The sequence below is a fragment of the Ovis aries genome, chromosome 5 (genome assembly GCF_016772045.2).
Source record: "Ovis aries strain OAR_USU_Benz2616 breed Rambouillet chromosome 5, ARS-UI_Ramb_v3.0, whole genome shotgun sequence".
In the NCBI taxonomy this organism is placed as follows: domain Eukaryota; kingdom Metazoa; phylum Chordata; class Mammalia; order Artiodactyla; family Bovidae; genus Ovis; species Ovis aries.
In genome coordinates this window covers 68,838,800-68,859,185 of record NC_056058.1, presented here as the reverse complement: position 1 = coordinate 68,859,185, position 20,386 = coordinate 68,838,800, and the positions used below count along the sequence as shown (strand labels likewise).

The 20,386-nt window shown below is 37.8% G+C and overlaps 1 long non-coding RNA gene across 1 annotated transcript in view; it reads right to left on the bottom strand.

Annotated features, from left to right (window-relative positions):
- The window catches only part of LOC121819669 (uncharacterized), a 575,865-nt gene that overhangs the window by 220,851 nt on the left and 334,628 nt on the right, over positions 1–20,386 (bottom strand). Inside the window, exon 6 of the long non-coding RNA XR_006060015.2 lies at positions 12,520–12,575. This is a non-coding gene — a long non-coding RNA (uncharacterized LOC121819669). The remainder of the gene's footprint in view (positions 1–12,519; positions 12,576–20,386) is intronic.

Sequence of the window (20,386 nt, the reverse complement as noted above, 5' to 3'; positions counted from 1 at the left end):
AATATACAGCCTTGACGGACTCCTTTTCCTATTTGCAACCAGTCTGTTGTTCCATGTCCAGTTCTAACTGTTGCTTCCTGACCTGCATACAGGTTTCTCAAGAGGCAGGTCAGGTGGTCTGGTACTCCCATCTCTTGAAGAATTTTCCACAGTTTATTGTGATCCACACAGTCAAAGGCTTGGGCATAGTCAATAAAGCAGAAATATATGTTTTTCTGGAACTCTCTTGCTTTTTCCATGATCCAGCGGATGTTGGCAATTTGATCTCTGGTTCCTCTGCCTTTTCTAAAACCAGCTTGAACATCAGGGAGTTCACGGTTCACGTATTGCTGAAGCCTAGCTTGGAGAATTTTGAGCATTACTTTACTAGCATGTGAGATGAGTGCAATTGTGCGGTAGTTTGAGCATTCTTTGGCATTGCCTTTCTTTGGGATTGGAATGAAAACTGACCTTTTCCAGTCCTGTGGCCACTGCTGAGTTTTCCAAACTTGCTGGCATATTGAGTGCAGCACTTTCACAGCATCATCTTTCAGGATTTGAAACAGCTCAACTGGAATTCTATCACCTCCAGTAACTTTGTTTGTAGTGATGTTTTCCAAGGCCCACCTGACTTCACTTTCCAAGATGTCTAGCTCTAGGTGAGTGATCACATCATCATGATTATCTGGGTTGTGAAGATCTTTTTTGTACAGTTCTTCCATGTATTCTTGCCACCTCTTCTTAATATCTTCTGCTTCTGTTAGGTCCATACCATTTCTGTCCTTTATCGAGCCCATCTTTGCATGAAATGTTCCCTTGGTATCTCTAATTTTCTTAAAGAACAAAATTTCTGTAACTCTTGTTTTTTGATGATCCCACTGATGTTGGCAATTTGATCTCTGATTCCTCTGCCTTTTCCCGTACAATGTTACAAATCTCAAAGTCTACAAATAGCAAATGCTTGAGAGGGTGTGAGGAAAAGGGAACCCTGGTATACTATTGGTGGGAATGTAAATTTGTATAGCCACTATGGAAAACAGTATCAAGGTTCCCTAAAAGATGAAAATTAGAATTACCATATGATCTAACAATCCCACTTCTGGGCATATATCTGGAGAAAACTATAATTTGAAAAGATATATGCACCCCAATGTTCACAGAACCACTATTTACAATAGCCAAGACATGAAGCAACCCCAATGTCCACTGGCAGATGAATGGTTAAAGGTGTGGTACACATATATACAACAGAATACTACTCAATCACAAAAATGAATGAAGGAATACCATTTGCAGCAATATGTTTGAACCTAGAGATTATCATATTAAGTGAAGTCAGAAAGAAAGGTAAATACCTTATGATACCACTTTTATGTAGAATCTTAAATATGACACAAATGAATTTATTTACAAAACAGAAACAGACCACAGACGAAAAGACAGGATTACCAAAGGGGAAGGGGTAGGGGAGGGATAAATCAGGAGTTTGGGAAGCAAATACATACTACTATATATAAAATAGATAAACAACAAGGTCCTACTGTGTAGCCTAGGGAACTATATTCAATATCCTATGGTGGAAAAGATATGAAAGAAATGTGTGTGTATGTGTGTGTATCCAAATCACTTTGCAGTAAAGCAGAAAACTAACAAAATAGTATAATTCAACTATACTTCAAATAAAAAATAACTAAGAATTGTTTGTAATTTGTATACTGAATACATACGTGTTTCTAAAGAATTTTACAGTGTTTAAAACTGTTTAGTCACTTGGACACTTTAATTTTACTCCTCAAAGATTTTTTCTTTTCTGATTTTTTTTTTTGTGTCTGTGTACATCCTCACTTTGTTTTCAAACATTTTATTCTTAAAATATGGAGAAGTCAACCTCAGCCAATAGATTAAATATGTGTATTGCCTGAATTAAGGAAAACTTCTTATACTTTCTGGATCTCTGAGCATCTCAAGCTGAATCTTCTGAATTCTTGGAAGTTCCAAATCCATTTGCTGAGGCAAGAAGAAAAAAAACCACAATTCTTGGAGGGTATCCAAAATAGAATTAGACTGAATTTCCAGTGGTTTCTGTTCAACCCTAGCCTCTTTGACTTGCCATGGGTCCTGCCCATCATACTCTATTAATGAGAAAATGGCCAAGAAATACCTGCAGGTTTTTAGCAAACAAACTCTACTTCACTGGAGATGTGCTATTATGCATTAGAACACTGGGCAAAGCTAACAGTGCCACACAATAAATAAATACACCAATAAATAAAGGGAAACACAAGGTCTTTTTTTAAAGATGCAAAATGGGGAACAACATTATTTTCACTTTCTTGAGACTCAGCCTCCACTATGAACCAAAAATCAGAGTTCACCACCCTAATACTCTAAACCTATTGAACCAGATCAAAATCTCTGTATCTAAATATGCTGTGAGCTGAACCTGAACAGAACCAATATTTCATCTGGTTCAAATTCATGTTCTTTTTTCTTTCTGCTCACAGAATTACCTAAGTGATTTAGTGACCAGCATTTCTCACTTGAAGAACCTTAAGAAATGGTGCTTGCATCTGTGCTGTGTGGCAGTGATCAAGATGAGTACTTTTATTTTTCTTAACATGAAATATCTATTCCAAGGCTATAGAGCTCAGGTTCCTCATATCTTTGGTATGTGCTGGGACAAAATTTTGTGGATTTGAGAGTTTTCTTTTTTTTCTTTTTGGTTAAAAAACCAACACAACTTCGAGACTTTCACATACAATAACCCAAGATAGTTTCTGTCTGCCCAGTTCCCAGATAAAAGATAAACAAAACGAGTGCGGGGCAGTTGATAAGTTTTTTGAAACAGGATACATTTTTCCCATGTTCAGATCTGAAAATATTCAACTGTAATTTAATCTACCTTTATTAGATTACACAGTTATGTCCACAAAATTGTGGAAACCATCCTAAATTAGTAAGGGCAGGGAAGAAGCAGGCTGAATATGAGAACTCCTGCTGCTCTTGCCTGCCATGTCTTCTGAATAGAGAGGCAAGGCATGGGCGAAGCACTTGATTTATCAGGGAAAAGGGAGCTCAACACCCCTTGAGTGTCCCCAGTAGGAAGCCCACCTCCTACTTTGGAGTCACCCCAGCTTCAAAGAGTCTGCTGGACAGCTGCAGAACAGGCCAAAAATGGCCAGGTCATCCAAAAGTCACCCTTTACTGGTCTAAATATGCTTCATGCTTACAGAGGCGTACATAGTGTTATGGACTAAAATATGGGACACCCAATTAAGTTTCTTTTTTAGAGAAATAAAGAATAATTTTTTAGTATATCTTAAATATTTCCTAGAATATACTAATACTAAAAAAATTTTGTTCATCTGAAATACAAATTTAATTAAGTGTTTGTATTTTGATTTGCTAAATCTGGCAACGAACTTCAAATCACCCCAAAATATCATAACAATTTGATATCAAACAAAATATCAAACAAAGCAATTTGTTTTGCTTTTACAATAGCAAAATTGAAATAAACCATGTAGTAGGAATGAATCTTAGGCTATAAATATAGGCGTGAAAAGTTATATCATTTCTTTTTTTTAAAGAGCTGCTATTCTTCTTCCAGCTGCCCAAACCAGCAGGAAATTCAGTCCATTAGGGGACCCTGCACCTTCTTAGGGCCCCATCTCAATCCAGAACCTTAGGTGGTGTCCAGAGACTAGGGTAGTCAAGCTATCATGGTGGCCAGTCATGTCCTCAGAGCTTGGGACTCTGTAATCGCTTTAGGGACAGAGGCTCTATCCTGAGCTTTCTGTGGGGCTAGGTGAAAATTTTTTTTAAGACATAACATCTCTGTAGTTAGGAGCTCTGTTTTTGTGGTTGTTGTTGCTTTGTTTGGTTGGGGTTATTTTTGTACCACCCTACACAGCATGCAGGATCTTAGTTCCCTGACCAGCGATCCAGCCCAAGCCTCCTGCATTGGGAGAGCAAAGTCTTAACACCATTGGACTACCACTTAAGTCCCAGGAGCCACGTTCTGATCAATTATCTTTCCACCCACATTGACTTTTACTTAAATTCTGTGAACTCTCTTCCTTTTCCTCTTGTTAACTTCAAAGGCATTCTCTCACTTCCAGTTGACCTCAAATATATAGTTGCTTCAGTAACTGTTAGGCTTTTATGACAGACAGGGAAGTTTCTGTCTACAAATATTACTACTCCCTCCGAAGTAATCCCTGAGGAAATAATCCCTTATGGGGCTGAATACCTGCTTGAAATGGAAGCAGGTAAGATCATGGAGACTGCACAGGATGAGTTATTGCTCAGTAAATATTTTCTCTCCCTATCCCTATTTCACCTCCATGGAAGGAGCCTTCCTCCCTTACCCATTGATTTGTCATTACCCCTGGGATTTGTCATGTGACTTGCTTCATCCAGTGGGATGTTAATGGACATGACCAAGCTAGGCTTTGAAATGTGCCTGTGTAGTTAGGTGTTCTCTTTTGTAGTCTGCCATTATCAATGCCACATGTCCAAGGAAGATAAAAGACGCGTAAAGCAGACCCAGAACAACTCATTGCTTAGAGCCAAACCCAAGTACAGTCCAGATCAGTTGAATCCCAGGCAATTTTCTGATATACATACAAGAAATAAATATTGATTACTGTACGCCACTGAGTTTTGGAGTAGTTTGTTATGTAAAATAACAAATACAGGTACAAATAAAAATTCATATTTCAGTAGATTACTGAATTCAGTAAACTGTCTTGACACACTTAATACTCAACTATGATACTGAAGCATTTATTGTATTCCAAAATCACAGCTATAAGCCTGTGATCCCAAGGCTTGCTCGCTGTCTCTCCATAACATCTAACATCATTTTCTAAGTTATTTATTTCTTCTAATAGTTAATATTCATGTAATGCTTTGAAGTTTGCGAAGTGCCCTCAAATGCATTATCCTATTAGATCTTTTTAACAATCCAGTTGTGAGGTAAGGTTGATTTTACCAGCCCCATTTGAAAGACAAAGAAATTGATTCAGAATGAAATTAAGGATTGCCTATGGGAACAAAGCCAGTTTTGAGTTCCAGACCAGAGCTGGAGTTCCAAACACATCTTCTCACTCCTCCTACAAAGCTCCTTCCACCATACTATGGCCGCCCTGAGAACACCCAACACAGGTCTGGGCACATTACAGTTCTCAGTAAACACCTGAGGCATGATGGGGAGACCAGAGAGTATGAAGTCAAAGCTCCCAGGAAACATCTCACTAGCAATTATCACCCCATAGTTTCTATTATTGTGTTAACCAGTATTTGGGGAGTAAGTAAAGGGATGAGGTAGAGAAGACTGGATGCTATTTAATACATTTTAGAAATCCTGGTTTAACAAATTAAATGTCTTTATTGCTGGGTCTTTAGTGGGTTTGAGGGGCTTATTTGCATGACTTTCTAGGTGAGGAATAGAGTATACTGCTTTTCTCTAACTGATTTGGCCATGGAATCTTTTGAATCAGAAATCATTTTGCTGGATTTGCTGGGATCCATGGAACCCACCTTAGGAAATAACAGCTTATAGCCTTGGACTACCCTGGTTCTGTCCTTTGGCATCTTCATTTTGCATTATCCAGAGCTGTTGGTGTCGTGGGCACCCTCCAGGCTCTTTAAGCGATTGTTAATGACTCTGTTCTAATTCCAAGAAACTTTTAACCTAATGGGATCACAACTTGGTATATTGATTAAAGTTCTTTTGGTTGCAAACACAAAAAGCAACTCTGGCTAACTTCTTTTAAGATTAGGAAGACTCACAGAATCATAAGAATTGCCAAACAATTGTGATTTGAAAAGAGAAGGAATGGGAGCAGTTTAGGGGATTTCAGCCCCGGGAGTCACTGAAGCTGCCACTCAACTAACTCTGCTGTGGAAACATCTCTGTCTGCATCTTTTTAATCAGATTTCAGGTTCCTGGGATGGAGAATCTGATTGTCCTTGCATAGGCCATGTCTTTGTCCCAGGATCATTCAGCCAGGGAAGAGAGGAAACTGCTATGATCTGAACTGCCACTCTGATGCATGGCTCCCACGTCTGCCTTGCAATGAACAGAGTCCCATCTTTTGTGGGGGTTGGTGTGAAATTGGTGGATAAAGCTATAACTACCCTTCAAAGTCTGCTATGTTTCTTTCTAGGGATGTAAGACATTGCTTTTTCTTCCTTTGATCACCAAATAAGTTTTAAAACTACACTATTAAAAAATTGAGTTTTCAGCACTAAGACACATACTTAGCCTGGAGAACCACTTTTGCAATTAGGGCATCCCATGAAACCAATGAACATTTGCTTAGGGGCTAGTGAAATAGTGGCTGGACTTGCTCACACTTTTTAAATCCTCTTAACCTCTTCCTCTTTTGACAAATGCAGACAGCTGAATTCACAGAGTTTAATATATATTTGATGCAACACAACTGTCCACCAGAGATGGACTAATATGGAACTTCCCTGGTGGCTCAGATAGTAAAGAGTCCACCTGAAATGCAGAAGCCCGGGGTTCAATCTCTGGGAAGATCAGGAAGATCCCCTGGAGAATGGAATGGCAACCCACTTCAGTATTCTTACCTGGAGAAGTCCATGGACAGAGGAGCCTGGCACGATACAGTTTGTAGGGTCACAAAGAACCAAACATGATTGAGTGACTAACACACTTTAAACAATATAATAGCATGACACAAACCTTAGAAGTAACAGTCTAGCATCCCCCTGGTTAGTTACCAAAAAAAAATAAAGGTGAGGTAATTATCAAGAATGGTATCCTGGAAGAGAGCTTTGAGGGGGCATTTCTTCAGTCTTGATTCAACAACAATATACATTATTTTTTAGACAAGTTAAAACAAGTTTTCTTCTGCCTCCTGAAATTCCAAATTCAAAAGCAAATGAGGCATTAAAAAAAAAAATTAAGCCTCAAAAGGCTTCAGTACCTACTGCTATGCCATACTGTGGGGTTTTATTTGAATATGTTTTGCTTTTATTGCTTTGTGCTTTTTCCTGTCTGTGATTTACAAAGTAGTGTGGGAAAACAGTTAATACCGAATAAAAGTTAAAATTAAAACCACTTTTTCCACTATGGTGCTGTCTCCTTCCCACCCCCTCATCCCTGGGGGCCTGTTCAACTGAGTTTAGTAGCACAAAGGATACTTAGTTCCTAAAGTCATAATCAACCTAAAATGAACTGATTTCTTAGCGCCAGGTCAAGATAAATGGTTAGTTGACAACTATGGTTGATAATATTGAGAGAATTGATAAATAATGAAACAAGTTCATTTTAAGATACTTGTAGAATTCTGGAAGTTAGTGGCACATATTAAACAATTTGGGTTAATTCAAACAACATTATGTTTGGAGCTAAGCTTGCTTTGGGGTCCAAATAGTTTCTAAGAAGAACAACTACTGTTCATAGCCCTCTGACACAAGACATGTTACATAGGCAGGAAAAGCATGTTTCTCTCCGCCCACCTGAGGAATGACACCTAAATCTTTTCAACCTGAGGAGACAGATGTGCCCCATCCCAGGTGGTGATTCAGCCAAGGCTCTGACAATCCCTCCAAGTCTTTGCTGAATACTTACTATGTGCTAGGCCCAGTGCTGCTGTGCTATCACTTTTATACCCCTTTTCCAGTTTAACCCATAAAATGTTTTACACAACATGTTAAAATCCCATTTTACATTTGAGAGTACTGAGACTCACAATGATCAAGAATCTTTTCTTGGTCAGACAGTTCTACTCCCTAGAATAACAATAACCAAAGTAAACAGGAAAGAGGGTTCACACTGAACATGGAGTAAGTAAGGAAGATAAAGTCAGTATCCATGAGATACATTAATGCAGTAACAACAGTGTGTCTGAGATATGGTTCTAGTATCTTTGCTGCTACTGCTAAGTCGCTTCAGTCGTGTCCGACTCTGTGCGACCCCATAGACGGCAGCCCACTAGTTTCTATCATCCCTGAGATTCTCCAGGCAAGAGCACTGGAGTGGGTTGCCATATCTTTAGGTACTATCTTTAATCATCACATTGACACTAGGAAATAGGTTGTAAAATGGTCTCTATTTTAGTTCTGAGGAAGGTTAGGAAAACTGTCAGTAACTGAGCATTGCATGGTAACTCCTACAGACGTGCTAGGACAATAAAACAGACCCTGGTGCAAAGGACATTGAGAAAAGTCAGGATAGCTTCAGGCTGCAAGTCATGACAATGAAGACTCTAAGTGGGGAGAAAGGCCTTCCACGTAAGCAAGTTTATAGGCTGTAACACACTCAGTCCAAGTGTTTGGTGACAAGAGCAGATAGTTATCTCTGAGTCACAGCTCAGTAGGAAGTCTTCAGAAAGGAGAGGCTGACTGGTTGCCATGAGTCAGGAAGCTTCTCTAGGAGAAATGACATGCCATGAACCTTATAGCACAAGAGCATTTGGCTAGGGCTTAACCACACTGCAGAGTCTTCATGGGTAAGTTGGGTTCCGGGGAGTGTTTGTGGATGAATAAGTCACCATTATAACTGACCTTTTTCTCCACCAACTACTACCATCCAGCAAGCAAAGGGATTCTATTTTTAAGTCAAACTGTGCATTGGGTGTCTATGTGAAACACAAGCTATGTTGAATTTTTAAAGGGATCAAAGCCTTACTATAAAGGAATGAACTTTAATGAGTCAGTTAGCAGAGTGGCAGGTATCAGAGAAAGGAACAGTGGGATTTGAATAACAATGCTTCCCTAAGGTGCTGGAACAGACAAGTAAAATGGTTAGATTCCCAGTATTTGCTTCAAAATATTCTTAGGGGTGGTGGAAGGTGATAGAAAATATAGAAATATAGAAAATATTAGATAGGCCATAGGTTGATAATGGCTGAATCTCTGTGATTAATATGTTAGGGTTCAGTATACTCTTCTACTTTATGTATGTTTAAAATTTTCTATAATAACTTTAAAAAAGAAACAAGTATAGATATGGTCTACTATTCTATTCAATAGAAAATTTCATACCACTGGGAATATAAATGTGACCAAGGGGATGGCTTGGATTTCCTGCACAAAGCTATAGGTTTTCCTTACATCCAAACAATATCTAGGTCCTTTACGTCCAACCTCCAAAATTCACCTCCAGTGTCCACTTCTCTCCATCCCCCCTGCACCACCCAACCACCACCAACAGTGTGGCCTCTTAATATGCCTTCCTATTTCCAGTAGAATGTCTATTTCCAGTCTCTTCTGCCTACAGAAGGAGTGATCTTTTCAAAATGCTAATCTGATATTTTCATGAGAAAAAAGCAAGCTGCAGAACAGTATAAGAAAGGGAAAACCACATACATTCATACATACATATTTATATACTACTTGCTTATATTTGAAAGATAAACAAATACTTATAAAAATAAAAGAGGAGGAAGTGCACAATTGAGGACATAGGTTGGCAGCAAAATTTCTCTGAATGTCCTCTTATAAATCTTGACTTTGGAATCACGTAATGTTTACACACTCAAAAAATAACATTAAGTAAAAATAAAATAAAATAAGACATTTATGAAAATTGAATACAAATTGAAACAACAACAAAAAAACCAAATGTTTATTAACTACACAAAGAAAATAGTCATTTCAACTTCCATAAAATTGTTTTGACTTTATATTCTTGTGAAACATATTTTAAAACCAAGAAAAGCTGCAAATAAATCTTAGGACTTCATTCAGTAGTCTTATTGTTAGTATTAGGTAGAACCATACAAAATTGCCAATATTTGGCCACTGTTGACCTATAAAATGAAAATTTCTCTTATTGCAAATATAGTAATATTATATACTAATATTATTTTATACTATAAATATAACAATATATTTTGCATATAATCTAATTCATAAAAATATAAATATAGTATGTTATAGCAATATTGTTCCTTTTAGAAATATTTTCTATATATTGTAGCATGAAACAAGTAATCAATGTTGTTAGAACAGTCTTCAGCAAAGTAAGAGAATTATTATTTTAGAAGTTAATAAATATCTTGATTTTTAAATGAGATATAATTGATACAATATTTTATAAGTTTGAGAGGTATAATGAGTTGATTCGGTACTTTTATACACAGCAATATGATTACTATAGTAATGTAGCAATCATCACTTCTTTGTGTTGAGAACTATAAAAATCTAGTCTATTAGCAACTTCAAAGTTTATAATATAGTATTGTTAACTATAATCACTATGCTGTGCATTAGAACTCCAGGACTTATTTATCTACTAGTTGCAAATTTGTACCCTTTAACAGTATCTCCCAATTTCCCCATTCCTATCCCCTGATAACCATCCTTTTACTCTGTGTTTTCACACATTCAACTTTTTTAGGTTGCATGGCTAAGTCATAGCATACAGTACTTGTCTTTCTCTTTCTGACTTACTTCACACAGCATAATGCTCTCAAAATAAATTGCAAGTATCGTATGAACTTGTGATTTTTTTTTCAAAAATATTAATTCCTAACTGTCCACTAAAAAGGCCTAAGCCTAAGACCCAGATTGTGGTGTCTAAACATCTTCCCACTAAAAGAAAGCAGAGATACCGGTGGAAATGGCAGAAAACAGAAAAATTAAACTGGGTATATATTATTATGTAAGGAAACTATCAGAGTAATGAGGTCCAGTTAAAAAGACAAAGATCTGACATGAGGGACTTCCCACTGGCTAAAGCAGGACAATTTATGCATCAATAGAATGATGACTAAAATTAATTAAAACACATTGAATATATAAAAACCATAAATTCATAACAATACTCAAAAAAAGAGAAAGTGAAAATAAAAGGAAGGGGGAGAAGAAGGTGAAAAGCACATCATTGGAAACACAGAAGTAACTAGGTCACACTTTTCTCTGCAAGCTTGTAATTAAAGTGAAAGAATCAAATATCTATCCTGCCTTTCCTGGAAGAACCGTTTTCCAGAGTAGCATAATAACCCTTGATGATGAGATAAATTTTTATCTTTCATAGAGGGATTCTAACTAATAAATGTGTTAGGAAAGATAGCATTAGAAACTCATCATTCTGCAATTCTTAGTGAAATAATTGATTCAGATAATGATCATCTTTGGATGAAATCATTGGTTTAAAGGTTGATGAGGAAATTTACAATGGAGGGATTTAAGCTTTCATTTCCTTCAATGCTAAACCAGTTTTGTTTTCCTGGTATAATTCTCATTTGATCATAATGTCTAATCTTTTTTATGATATGAATGGTTTGCTAATATTTTGTTGAGGATTTTTATGTCTATATTGGGGATAAAAGTAAAGTGAAGTCGCTCAGTCGTGTCCAACTCTTTGCAACCCCAGGACTGTAGCCTACCAGGCTCCTCCATCCATGGGATTTTCCAGGCAAGAATACTAGAGTGGGTTGCCATTTCCTTCTCCAATATTGGGGATATTGGCCTAAATTTTTTAATTTGTATTATGTCTTTGGCTTTGGTATCAGAGTAATACTGGTCTCATAAAGTGAGTTGGAAAGTGTTCTTTCCTCCAGTATTGTCTGGAATAATTTGTGAAGAACTGCTATTATAATCTTTAAATGTTTGATAGAATTCACCAATGAAGACATCTAGGCTTAGGTTTTTTTCCTCAGAAGATTTTAATTACTAATTAAATTTCTTTACTTGTTATGGATCTATTCAGATTTTCTATTTCTTCTTGGGTCAGTTTTGGTAATTTGTGTCTAAGAATTTAAAATTTTTTCCTTTGGTCTATTTGTTGGTACAAAGCTATTCATGGTCTTCCCTTATCTTTTTAATTTCTGTAGCTTTTATGGTGATTTCCTCTCTTTCATTCATGATTTGATGATACTTTCCTTTTCCTTAGTTACCTAAAAATTTGTCAATTTTGATGATCTTTTCAGACATTCGACTTATGATTTCATTGATTTCCTTAACTTTTTGTTCTATATTTCATTGCTTTGCTCTCTAATCTTTATTACTTACTTTCTTCACCTTACGTTGTATTTGCTTTGCTCTTTACTTTCTAGATTCTTAAAGTGAAAGATTTGGTTATTGATTTGAGATAATTTTTATTTAACATAGGTATTTAAAGCTATATATTTCCCTCTTAGCACTGCCTTACTTATATCCCATAAATTTTGACATATTATGCTTTCATTTTAATTCAGTTCAAATTTCCCTTGTAATTTCTTCTTTGACCCATGAGTTATTAAGAAATGTGTTGTTTAATTTGCAAATATTTGTGGTTTCTCAAATTTCTTTCTGCAGTTGATCTCTAATTTAATTCTTCTGTGGTTGGAGAACACACTGTGTTATTTCAATTCTTTTAAATTTATTGAGATATTTTATGGTTAGCATATGATCTCCCCTGGAAAATGTTTCATGCATGATTGAAAAGGATAAATATACCAACCAATTACTACAGGTGGAACATCTAGACATTATGCACCTTATGATCTGATGCAATATACTGGTCAAAATGGACAAGATTATATTGCAGTAACAAATATACCTAAAGTGGTTACTTACCTAACCAGGATCCAGGCTGATAGGCATGCATCTCAACATGGCCTCCCACGATCACACTGGCAGAAGAAAAAGAAGAAGGCAAATCATATACTGGCTCTCAGAGCTCTTCCCAGGAACAGACACATTTTGCTTCCACTCTTATTTGATTAACTGAAGCAAGTCACATGATCATGTGCGTGCATGCTAAGTCACTTCAGTCGTGTCTGGCTCTTTATGACCCCATAGACTGTAGCCCTCCAAGCTCCTCCGTCTATGGAATTCTCCAGGCAAGAATACTGGAATGGGTTGCTATGTCCTCCTCTTGGGGATCTTCCCAGCCCAGGGATGGAACTTGTCTTTACGTCTCCTGCGTTGGCAGGCAGGTTCTTACCACTAGCACCACCTGGTGGGGCAAGGAAGTGCTATTCTACCATATACCCAGAAGGAGTGAAGTGAAATGAAATGAAGTCGCTCAGTCATGTCCGACTCTTTGCGACCCCATGGACTGTAGCCTACCAGGCTCCTTCCTCCATGGGATTCTCCAGGCAAGACTACTGGAGTGGGTTGCCCAGAAGGAGACCTGACAATTTTTGATGAAAAGCACTTACAATTGGCACACTACTATGTTATGGGGAGGGAGGTGGGAGGGGGTTCATGTTTGGGAACGCATGTAAGAATTAAAGATTTTAAAATTTAAAAAAAAAAAAAAAGAAAAGAAAATATAGCAAAATCTAGATATCTGTGGAATCTAAGTGGTATGTATATGAGACTATATTAAAGTATGTTCTCTGCTTTTGTATTATTAAAATTTATTTAATAAAAATATTTTAAAATTTTAATTTGAATCATGTCACTTCTTTAAAACCTCTTAATGGCTTTAATGGTTGAATAAAAAGTTCAAATTTATTACAATGTTCTTCAAATTTAGCATCTGTTTATCATCTTCCCCCTAATCATCTTCTTCACTGGTAACACTTCTATTGAACACTTACCATGTGTCCAGGACCAATTTGAGCCCTTTGCCTGCTTTATTATTGTCCATACCACAATAACCAGAGTTATTTTGTTATCCACTTTTTGCAAATGAGGAAACTAAAGTACAGACAGATCCAACAACTAGTCCAAAATCTCATAGCTAGTAGGTTGGGAAACTGGGATTTGAACCCATGCAGGTTGACTCCATCATCGATGCCATTAACCCCTTGATTTTATGGGCACTTGATATTCCTCTCTCTTGTATGCTCACAAACTAGTATGGTGCCTAGCACATGGTAGGAGCTTAAGAGTTTTTTGTTAAATGGATGTTGATAGCTTAGGTTTCTATCAGTTTTTCAGTGTCCTTATCTTCTCATTAATTCTGTTGAAATATAGTTACTTTCCTGTTGATATTCCATTGCTGTCATGATGACCGATAAGTTATTTCCTGAAAAGAGCATTACAAGCACAGACAGAAAGTGCCCACTGAGTCCTTTCCTCAACGTGGCTTTCCTTATGACTGTCTTGGGTTCTCTCAATGACTCTTGCTCTCAACATATCGCAATGTAATTCTTTGTTTATATATTTACCTCTTGTCCAGTCTATGAGTTCTGAGAGGCCAGAGACTCTATCTTATGTCTCTCAGCCTCCAGTACCTAACACAGTAATTGGCATGCCCTGTGTTATTAAGTTTATTGAGTAAATCAGTGTACATGAGCTACTAAAGAGTTCCTCTTTATCCTTCAAAGCCTAGCTCAGATGTTTTTATAGAAAATTCCTGCTGCCTGTCCCTCCTCTGTGCCATTATATTACCTTCCATACACATTTATAATTTTCTTCATGTTGCACTGTACTTTTCAGTCCACTTGTGTTCCCAACTAGACCATGAGCTTTGCAAATCTGGGACTGTGCTTTATTCATCTCTGTCTTACTAATGCCTAGCAACATTACTAACACAGAGTAGGGGTTCGACACATTTTTGTTTAAATGCAAAACTATCAAAACTTTTAAAATGCACAATTATCAATATAATGGCTTTATCAGATATTGCAAATAAAGAAATGTTTTATATTCTGTCTTAGAAAAAATTTTGATGGGACTTACGGGACACACACCTTAGTAGAATACTGTGCTGTGTGTACTATGCTAAGTCACTTCAGTCATGTCTGACTCTTTGCGACCCCATGGACTATATAGCCTGCCAGGCTCCTCTGTCCATGGGGATTCTCCAGGTAAGAATGCTGGAGTAGGTTGCCATGCCCTCTTCCAGGGGATCTTCTTGACCTAGAGATCGAACCTATGTCTCTTATGTCTCTTGCACTGGGCAGGTGGTTCTTTACCATTAGCACCACATACCATCATCACCATTTGAAGTCTTTTGCCACTGTCTGTTATTTGCTTTTGAGCTATAAGTGAGTCATGATCACTGTATACTTATGCTGCTTCCTCTGCTAAACTTGCAGTATGTCACACGCCATTAACTTTTTTTTCCCCAAAAGATTCAATATGGGAAATTTGATGGCCAAAGCTGAGGAGATAAAGTAGGAAAAATAATAAAGCAAACGAATATGGCACTATGGAAAGACTGGCAGCCTGCTTTTCTGCTTTCAGCCTCAGCGTCCTCATTTGCAAAATCAGATCGCACTAGATGATCCAAGAAGCCTCTCCTATGTTCTAGAATCTCGACTATCTTTACCTCAAAGAAGTCAAAGGAAAGGAAACAATAGGCTTCTGCAGCAGGCTAGTCTCGCGCCCTGGGGAGATGTCTATCTGACCAGGTGAACATCCCTCTGTAAGAGGAGAAACAAACAAAACGCTATTATCTGGCTAGTCCAGGACCAGACTTAGAAACTTATCTTCTTATCACAGGTAAGATGGGGAGTAACCTGGAGTGATGATTTATAGTCATTATGACGACATGCAAAATCAAATACATGATAGGACAGAAAGAGAGGGACTGTCTAGGAAGGAGAGAGAGTACAATAAGCCCAACTTAACATTGGACCTTCCCACCCGCACCCTGGCTGCAACCACCTGCTGGCCCAGTCTTCAAGGTCAGTAAACTTGTGGCTGTTTTCCATGGCAGGCACTGCTAATTGATTACAGAACTATTTTCTTCTAAAGCCAGACTTCATAATGCAGTGCTGCTCCAAACTCCAACAATTGTTTAGAGCCAGAATGTCAGCTAAAATCTATTTGGCAACCTGGGCTCAAATTTCCTCCTTATTCCAGCAGAAGAAAGTACTGCAAAGAGATTTGTAATTTTAACTAAATAAGAAACCCTGGACAAGTTCCTTACTTTGGGCTCTGAGTATTGCCTTGTCCCCTCCATTCAGGCATTCTGTGTTTTGAGGATTCTAGGAGTTCTCATCCCTCTTTGGAAAATAGGGACATTTACAAGGCACTGCTATCCCAAAGCTCCAGCTTCTTCATGACATGTTAGCATTTAGTTAACCTGGACTGTATCTGGACACATACAACATGACAAGTGTTAGGTGTCCACACAATCACAGGGGTCGTGAGGTATGGTTTATTAACCCTCCCCAACTTCCAGACAAGTTCTCTGGAGTCATAACAATCAGATTAAGCTGAAGTGAAGCTTAACTGACAGTGTCAAAGAAACCTCTCAGGGCTGTCATCTGTTAAGCCGTCATTGCTAGAATCTTCCTTGGCAAGAAACGACATTTCCTTGTCTTATTTCAGGCCTAAATTGCTTTTATTTGTCCTGGAGACTAGATCAATAATCTCCCTCTCTCTCTCTCTCTCTCTCTCTCTCTCTCTCTCTCTGCTAGTATATATGAAATAAATAATTTTATATGAAGAAAAGTAAACCAAACGGCAGAGTGGCAGAGGGTAGAAAAGTCAGTATGTGAGAATGCTAATAGGAAAAATAATAGATAATATTAGATATTTATTGTGTGCTTTCTGCATGTCAAGCACTCTGTTATCACCTTTAATCTTGACAGCCTAGGAGATATGCACCATCATTACTCTCTATTTTACAGATGAGAAAACTTAGGCACAGAGTACGTTAATTTTTCTAGGGTGCTACAGTGATTTTGTTCTAGAGGAAAACCTGAATCAGGGCTGTCTGACTTCTTCCACCATACCACAGTGCCTCTCCCAGTTCAACACTGAAGAACTTTCTCAAACCACGCCAGGTTCATTAGTGAAGGTTCATTCAGGGTGAACAGTAGAATACCCATTATCAGGTGACTGTTCGTCTGCATCTATTGGCTCTGCTTTCACTCTCTTCTTTGGCAATCTGTTCCTTCATGGTGACAAGATGGCCACCATTAGACCAGACATAGATCCTACGCCTTCAGTAACCCCAACAGGAGAAATGATTCTCTCTCTCCTCAGTCCCAGAAAAACCTCAGAGTGTATCTTTTCGTCCCTTTTCCTACCAGTTCCTAGCTTGAAGCATCACTATAGCCAACTGGAAGAAAATGACTTGATTGTCCAGGCCTGGGTCAACTGTTCATCCCTGGAGGTAATGGGGAAAAACTCCTTCCAAATTACAGGGTCAAAAATTAGGAGGGGATATTCTAAGCAAAATTCGTGTATGGTGTCTTGAAAAAAAGTGATGGCAGGCAAAAACATTAGACATCCAGTCACTAAACTTGTATCTATGCAACACTGCAAAGTTCCCAAAGAACTGGCTTTGTGGTAATGCTAAATAAAGCAGTTGGAAGCTTTGTTTTGGTAAAATTCTAGAAGTTTAGAATTTCTCCTGGTACCTGAGCTTGGACCCAGATGTAATGTATAAATATTGTCATTGTGGGCAGCCTCTCCATTGTTCTTCTACACCTCCAACTAGTGCCTCACAAAGCCCCCACCACCCTCACAGGCAAATACAAGTACAGGCCTCTTTCTTCATTTTAAAAAAAGGCTGCACTTTGGCCCTAAGAAAGTTTTAAGCACTGCCTTGTCTCTACACTGGGTGGTAGGAGGGACTCTACTATCTCTTCAGCCACTTGCCACTCATTAGTTTCATTATTCTTCAAATCCTATTTGTAATTCAAGGTCAGGTCTCATCCAGCTTCTTCATGAAGCCCTTTCTAGTCTTTCCACTGTAGCACTTACCCATGAGACAGGGGTTTTCTTTCTTTAAAAAGATTTAAAACATTTAAAAATGTTTGATGCATACAAAAGAGTACTTGTAATATACGTACAACTTGTAAAGCATAATTGCCAAGAAAATGTCCATGAACCTACCACCTGATGTAAGAATTCTGTTTTGGCTAGTGTTTAGGAACGCAACTGATTTTTGTATTTTAATCTCATGTCCAGCCACTTTCTTAATCACTTTTTATTATCTCCTTATAACTATTTTTTATTGTCTTACAGCATTGCTTAGATGTCTAGAATACATACACACATATATGTGTGTGTGTATATATATATACATGTGTATATATTTCATGTAAAACATTATATTTCAACTTCTGTATATAAAATAGTGTGCTCATTACCAAAAATTTAGTTTTCACCCATCACCATGTAGTCGGACCTCCTTTACTCATCTCACCCTATCCCCCCTTCCTCACTGGTAATCACTATTCTGTTTTCTTTATCTGTATTGCTTCTGTTTTGTCTGGATTATTTTTGATCAGTTTATTTTTTATAATGTACATATAAGTAAAATCATTTGGCATTTTTCCTTTTCCATCTGACTTATCTCACTTAGCATAATACCCTCTGGGTCCAATTATGTTGCTACAAATGGCAAGATTTTATTCTTATTTATGACTAAAGAATATTATATATGTATATACCACAACATGCTTATCCATTCACCTATTGATGGGCACTTATATTGCAAATAATGCTGTGGTGAACATAAGGGTGCATAGTGAAAGTCACTTAGTTGTGTCTGCCTCTTTGTGATCCCATGGACTGTAGCCTGCCAGACTCCTCTGTCCATGGAATTCTCCAGGCCAGAATACTAGAGTGGGTACCTGTTCCCTTCTCCAGGGGATGTTCCTGACCCAGGAATTGAACCAGGGTCTACTGCATTACAGGCAGATTCTTTACCAGCTGAGCCACCAGGGAAGCCACAAGGGTACATACATCTTTTTAAAATTCATGTTTTATATTCTTCAGATAAATTTCAAGATGTGGAATAGCCAAATCATATGGTAGTTCTATACTTAGTTTTTTGAAGACTCTTAATACTGTTTTCCATAGTGGCTGCTCCAATCACATTCCCACCAACAGTGTATGGGGGTCCTCTTTTCTCCACATCCTTACTAATGCTTGCTATTTCTTGTCTTTTTGATGATAGCCCTTCTCACGGGTATAAGGTGATATCTCATTTTGGTTTTCTTTTTCACTAATAATTAGAGATGTTAAACATTTTTTTTCATGTGCCTATTGACTGTCTTTTATGTCTTCTTTGGAAAAATTCTAGATAAGATTGAATAGAAATTGTGTTAATGGGAATATGTGGTGGATAATGTAATGTACTATCCAGACAACTCTTTGAGAATCAAAGAGTCATTATCATGGTTGCTGGGAGTGCTATTGGAAAATGGTTTTCAGTTGTGGGTCCTTTCTGGGGATCACCTTGGGAAGACAGCACTCATGCTCAAGGTACAGTTCTTCCCAGTACCAACCCTCATCCAATGACTGACTGACAAGATGGTAGAAAGACCCAGAGGCCACTCTGGCTCCAAAACTCTGTGAGTTTAGTTGAGGTCCTCATTAAAAATATTTCTTAGCTCAATTTCTCTCTCTGCCTAAGCCAGCTTTTCCCCTCTCCCTTCCACATATATCAATCTCAGAACTCCCCAACAAGCATTTTGTATGTTGACCTCTCTCAGGTTCTGCTTCCTGGGCAACACAGCCTATGACAGCTTCCTTACTTGGGTCATTATTTTCAAGAGAATGTTAGTGTATCGTCAACCAGATTGCAGTAGGGGTTTTGATGGGCTTCCCTGGTGTCTCAGTGGTAAAGAATCTGCCTGCCAATGCAGGAGATGTGAGTTTGTTCCCTGGGTTGGTAAGATCCCCTGGAGAAGGCAACCCACTCCAGTATTATTGCCTGGGAAATTCCATGGATAGGAGAGCCTGGTGGGCTAGAGTCCATGGGATTGCAGAAGAGTCAAACATGACTTAGTGACTAAATAAGCAAAAACCAAAGGGGTTTTGTTAGGTATCCTTCATTTGGTTAAGAAAATTCCCTTCTATTTTTCATATACTGAAAGTTTTTATTATGAGTGGGGTCATTTTTCTCCTTCCCTGAAAGACAACAAAAGTTCTGTAATACGGATGTGCTAGAGGTAAATCCCCCAGTTTCTATGAAAATATATATTTTTCCCCTCATTCTTGAAAGATAGTTTTTAACTTAGCATGTAATTTTAGTCTGATAGTATTAACTTGCAGCACTTTGAAAACTGTTTTTCTCTATCATTTGACACCCACTGTTACTATTGAGAAATCAACATCAGTCTTTATGTATTTTCTCTCTCTGGCCACTTTTAAGACTTTTTCTTTGTCTTTGATTTTTCTTCAGTGCACGTACACTACATGGGTTTCTTTTTATTTATCTTAATTGTTATACACTGTGCTTCCTGCATCTGTAGATTCAGGTCAGTTATCAATTCTGGGAAATTCTCAGCCATTACCTCTATAAATAATCTCCTTCTCTATTCCCTTGTCCTGGATCTCTATTACACAATGCAAGCAATGACACTTTCTCTTTCTATTCTCTGTATCTTTTAATCACTCATATTTTCCATCTCCTTGTCTCCCTATGGGGTTTTCTAGATAATGTCTTCAGCTTTTTCCCCCAGAAAAGATGTTTATATATTGTATTTCAAGCTATACTTACTATGCTCTTGAGCCCTGACACTAGCATAATAGCGATAGTTATAATTTTCAAAATGTTTCCTTTTTTCATAGTAGCTGG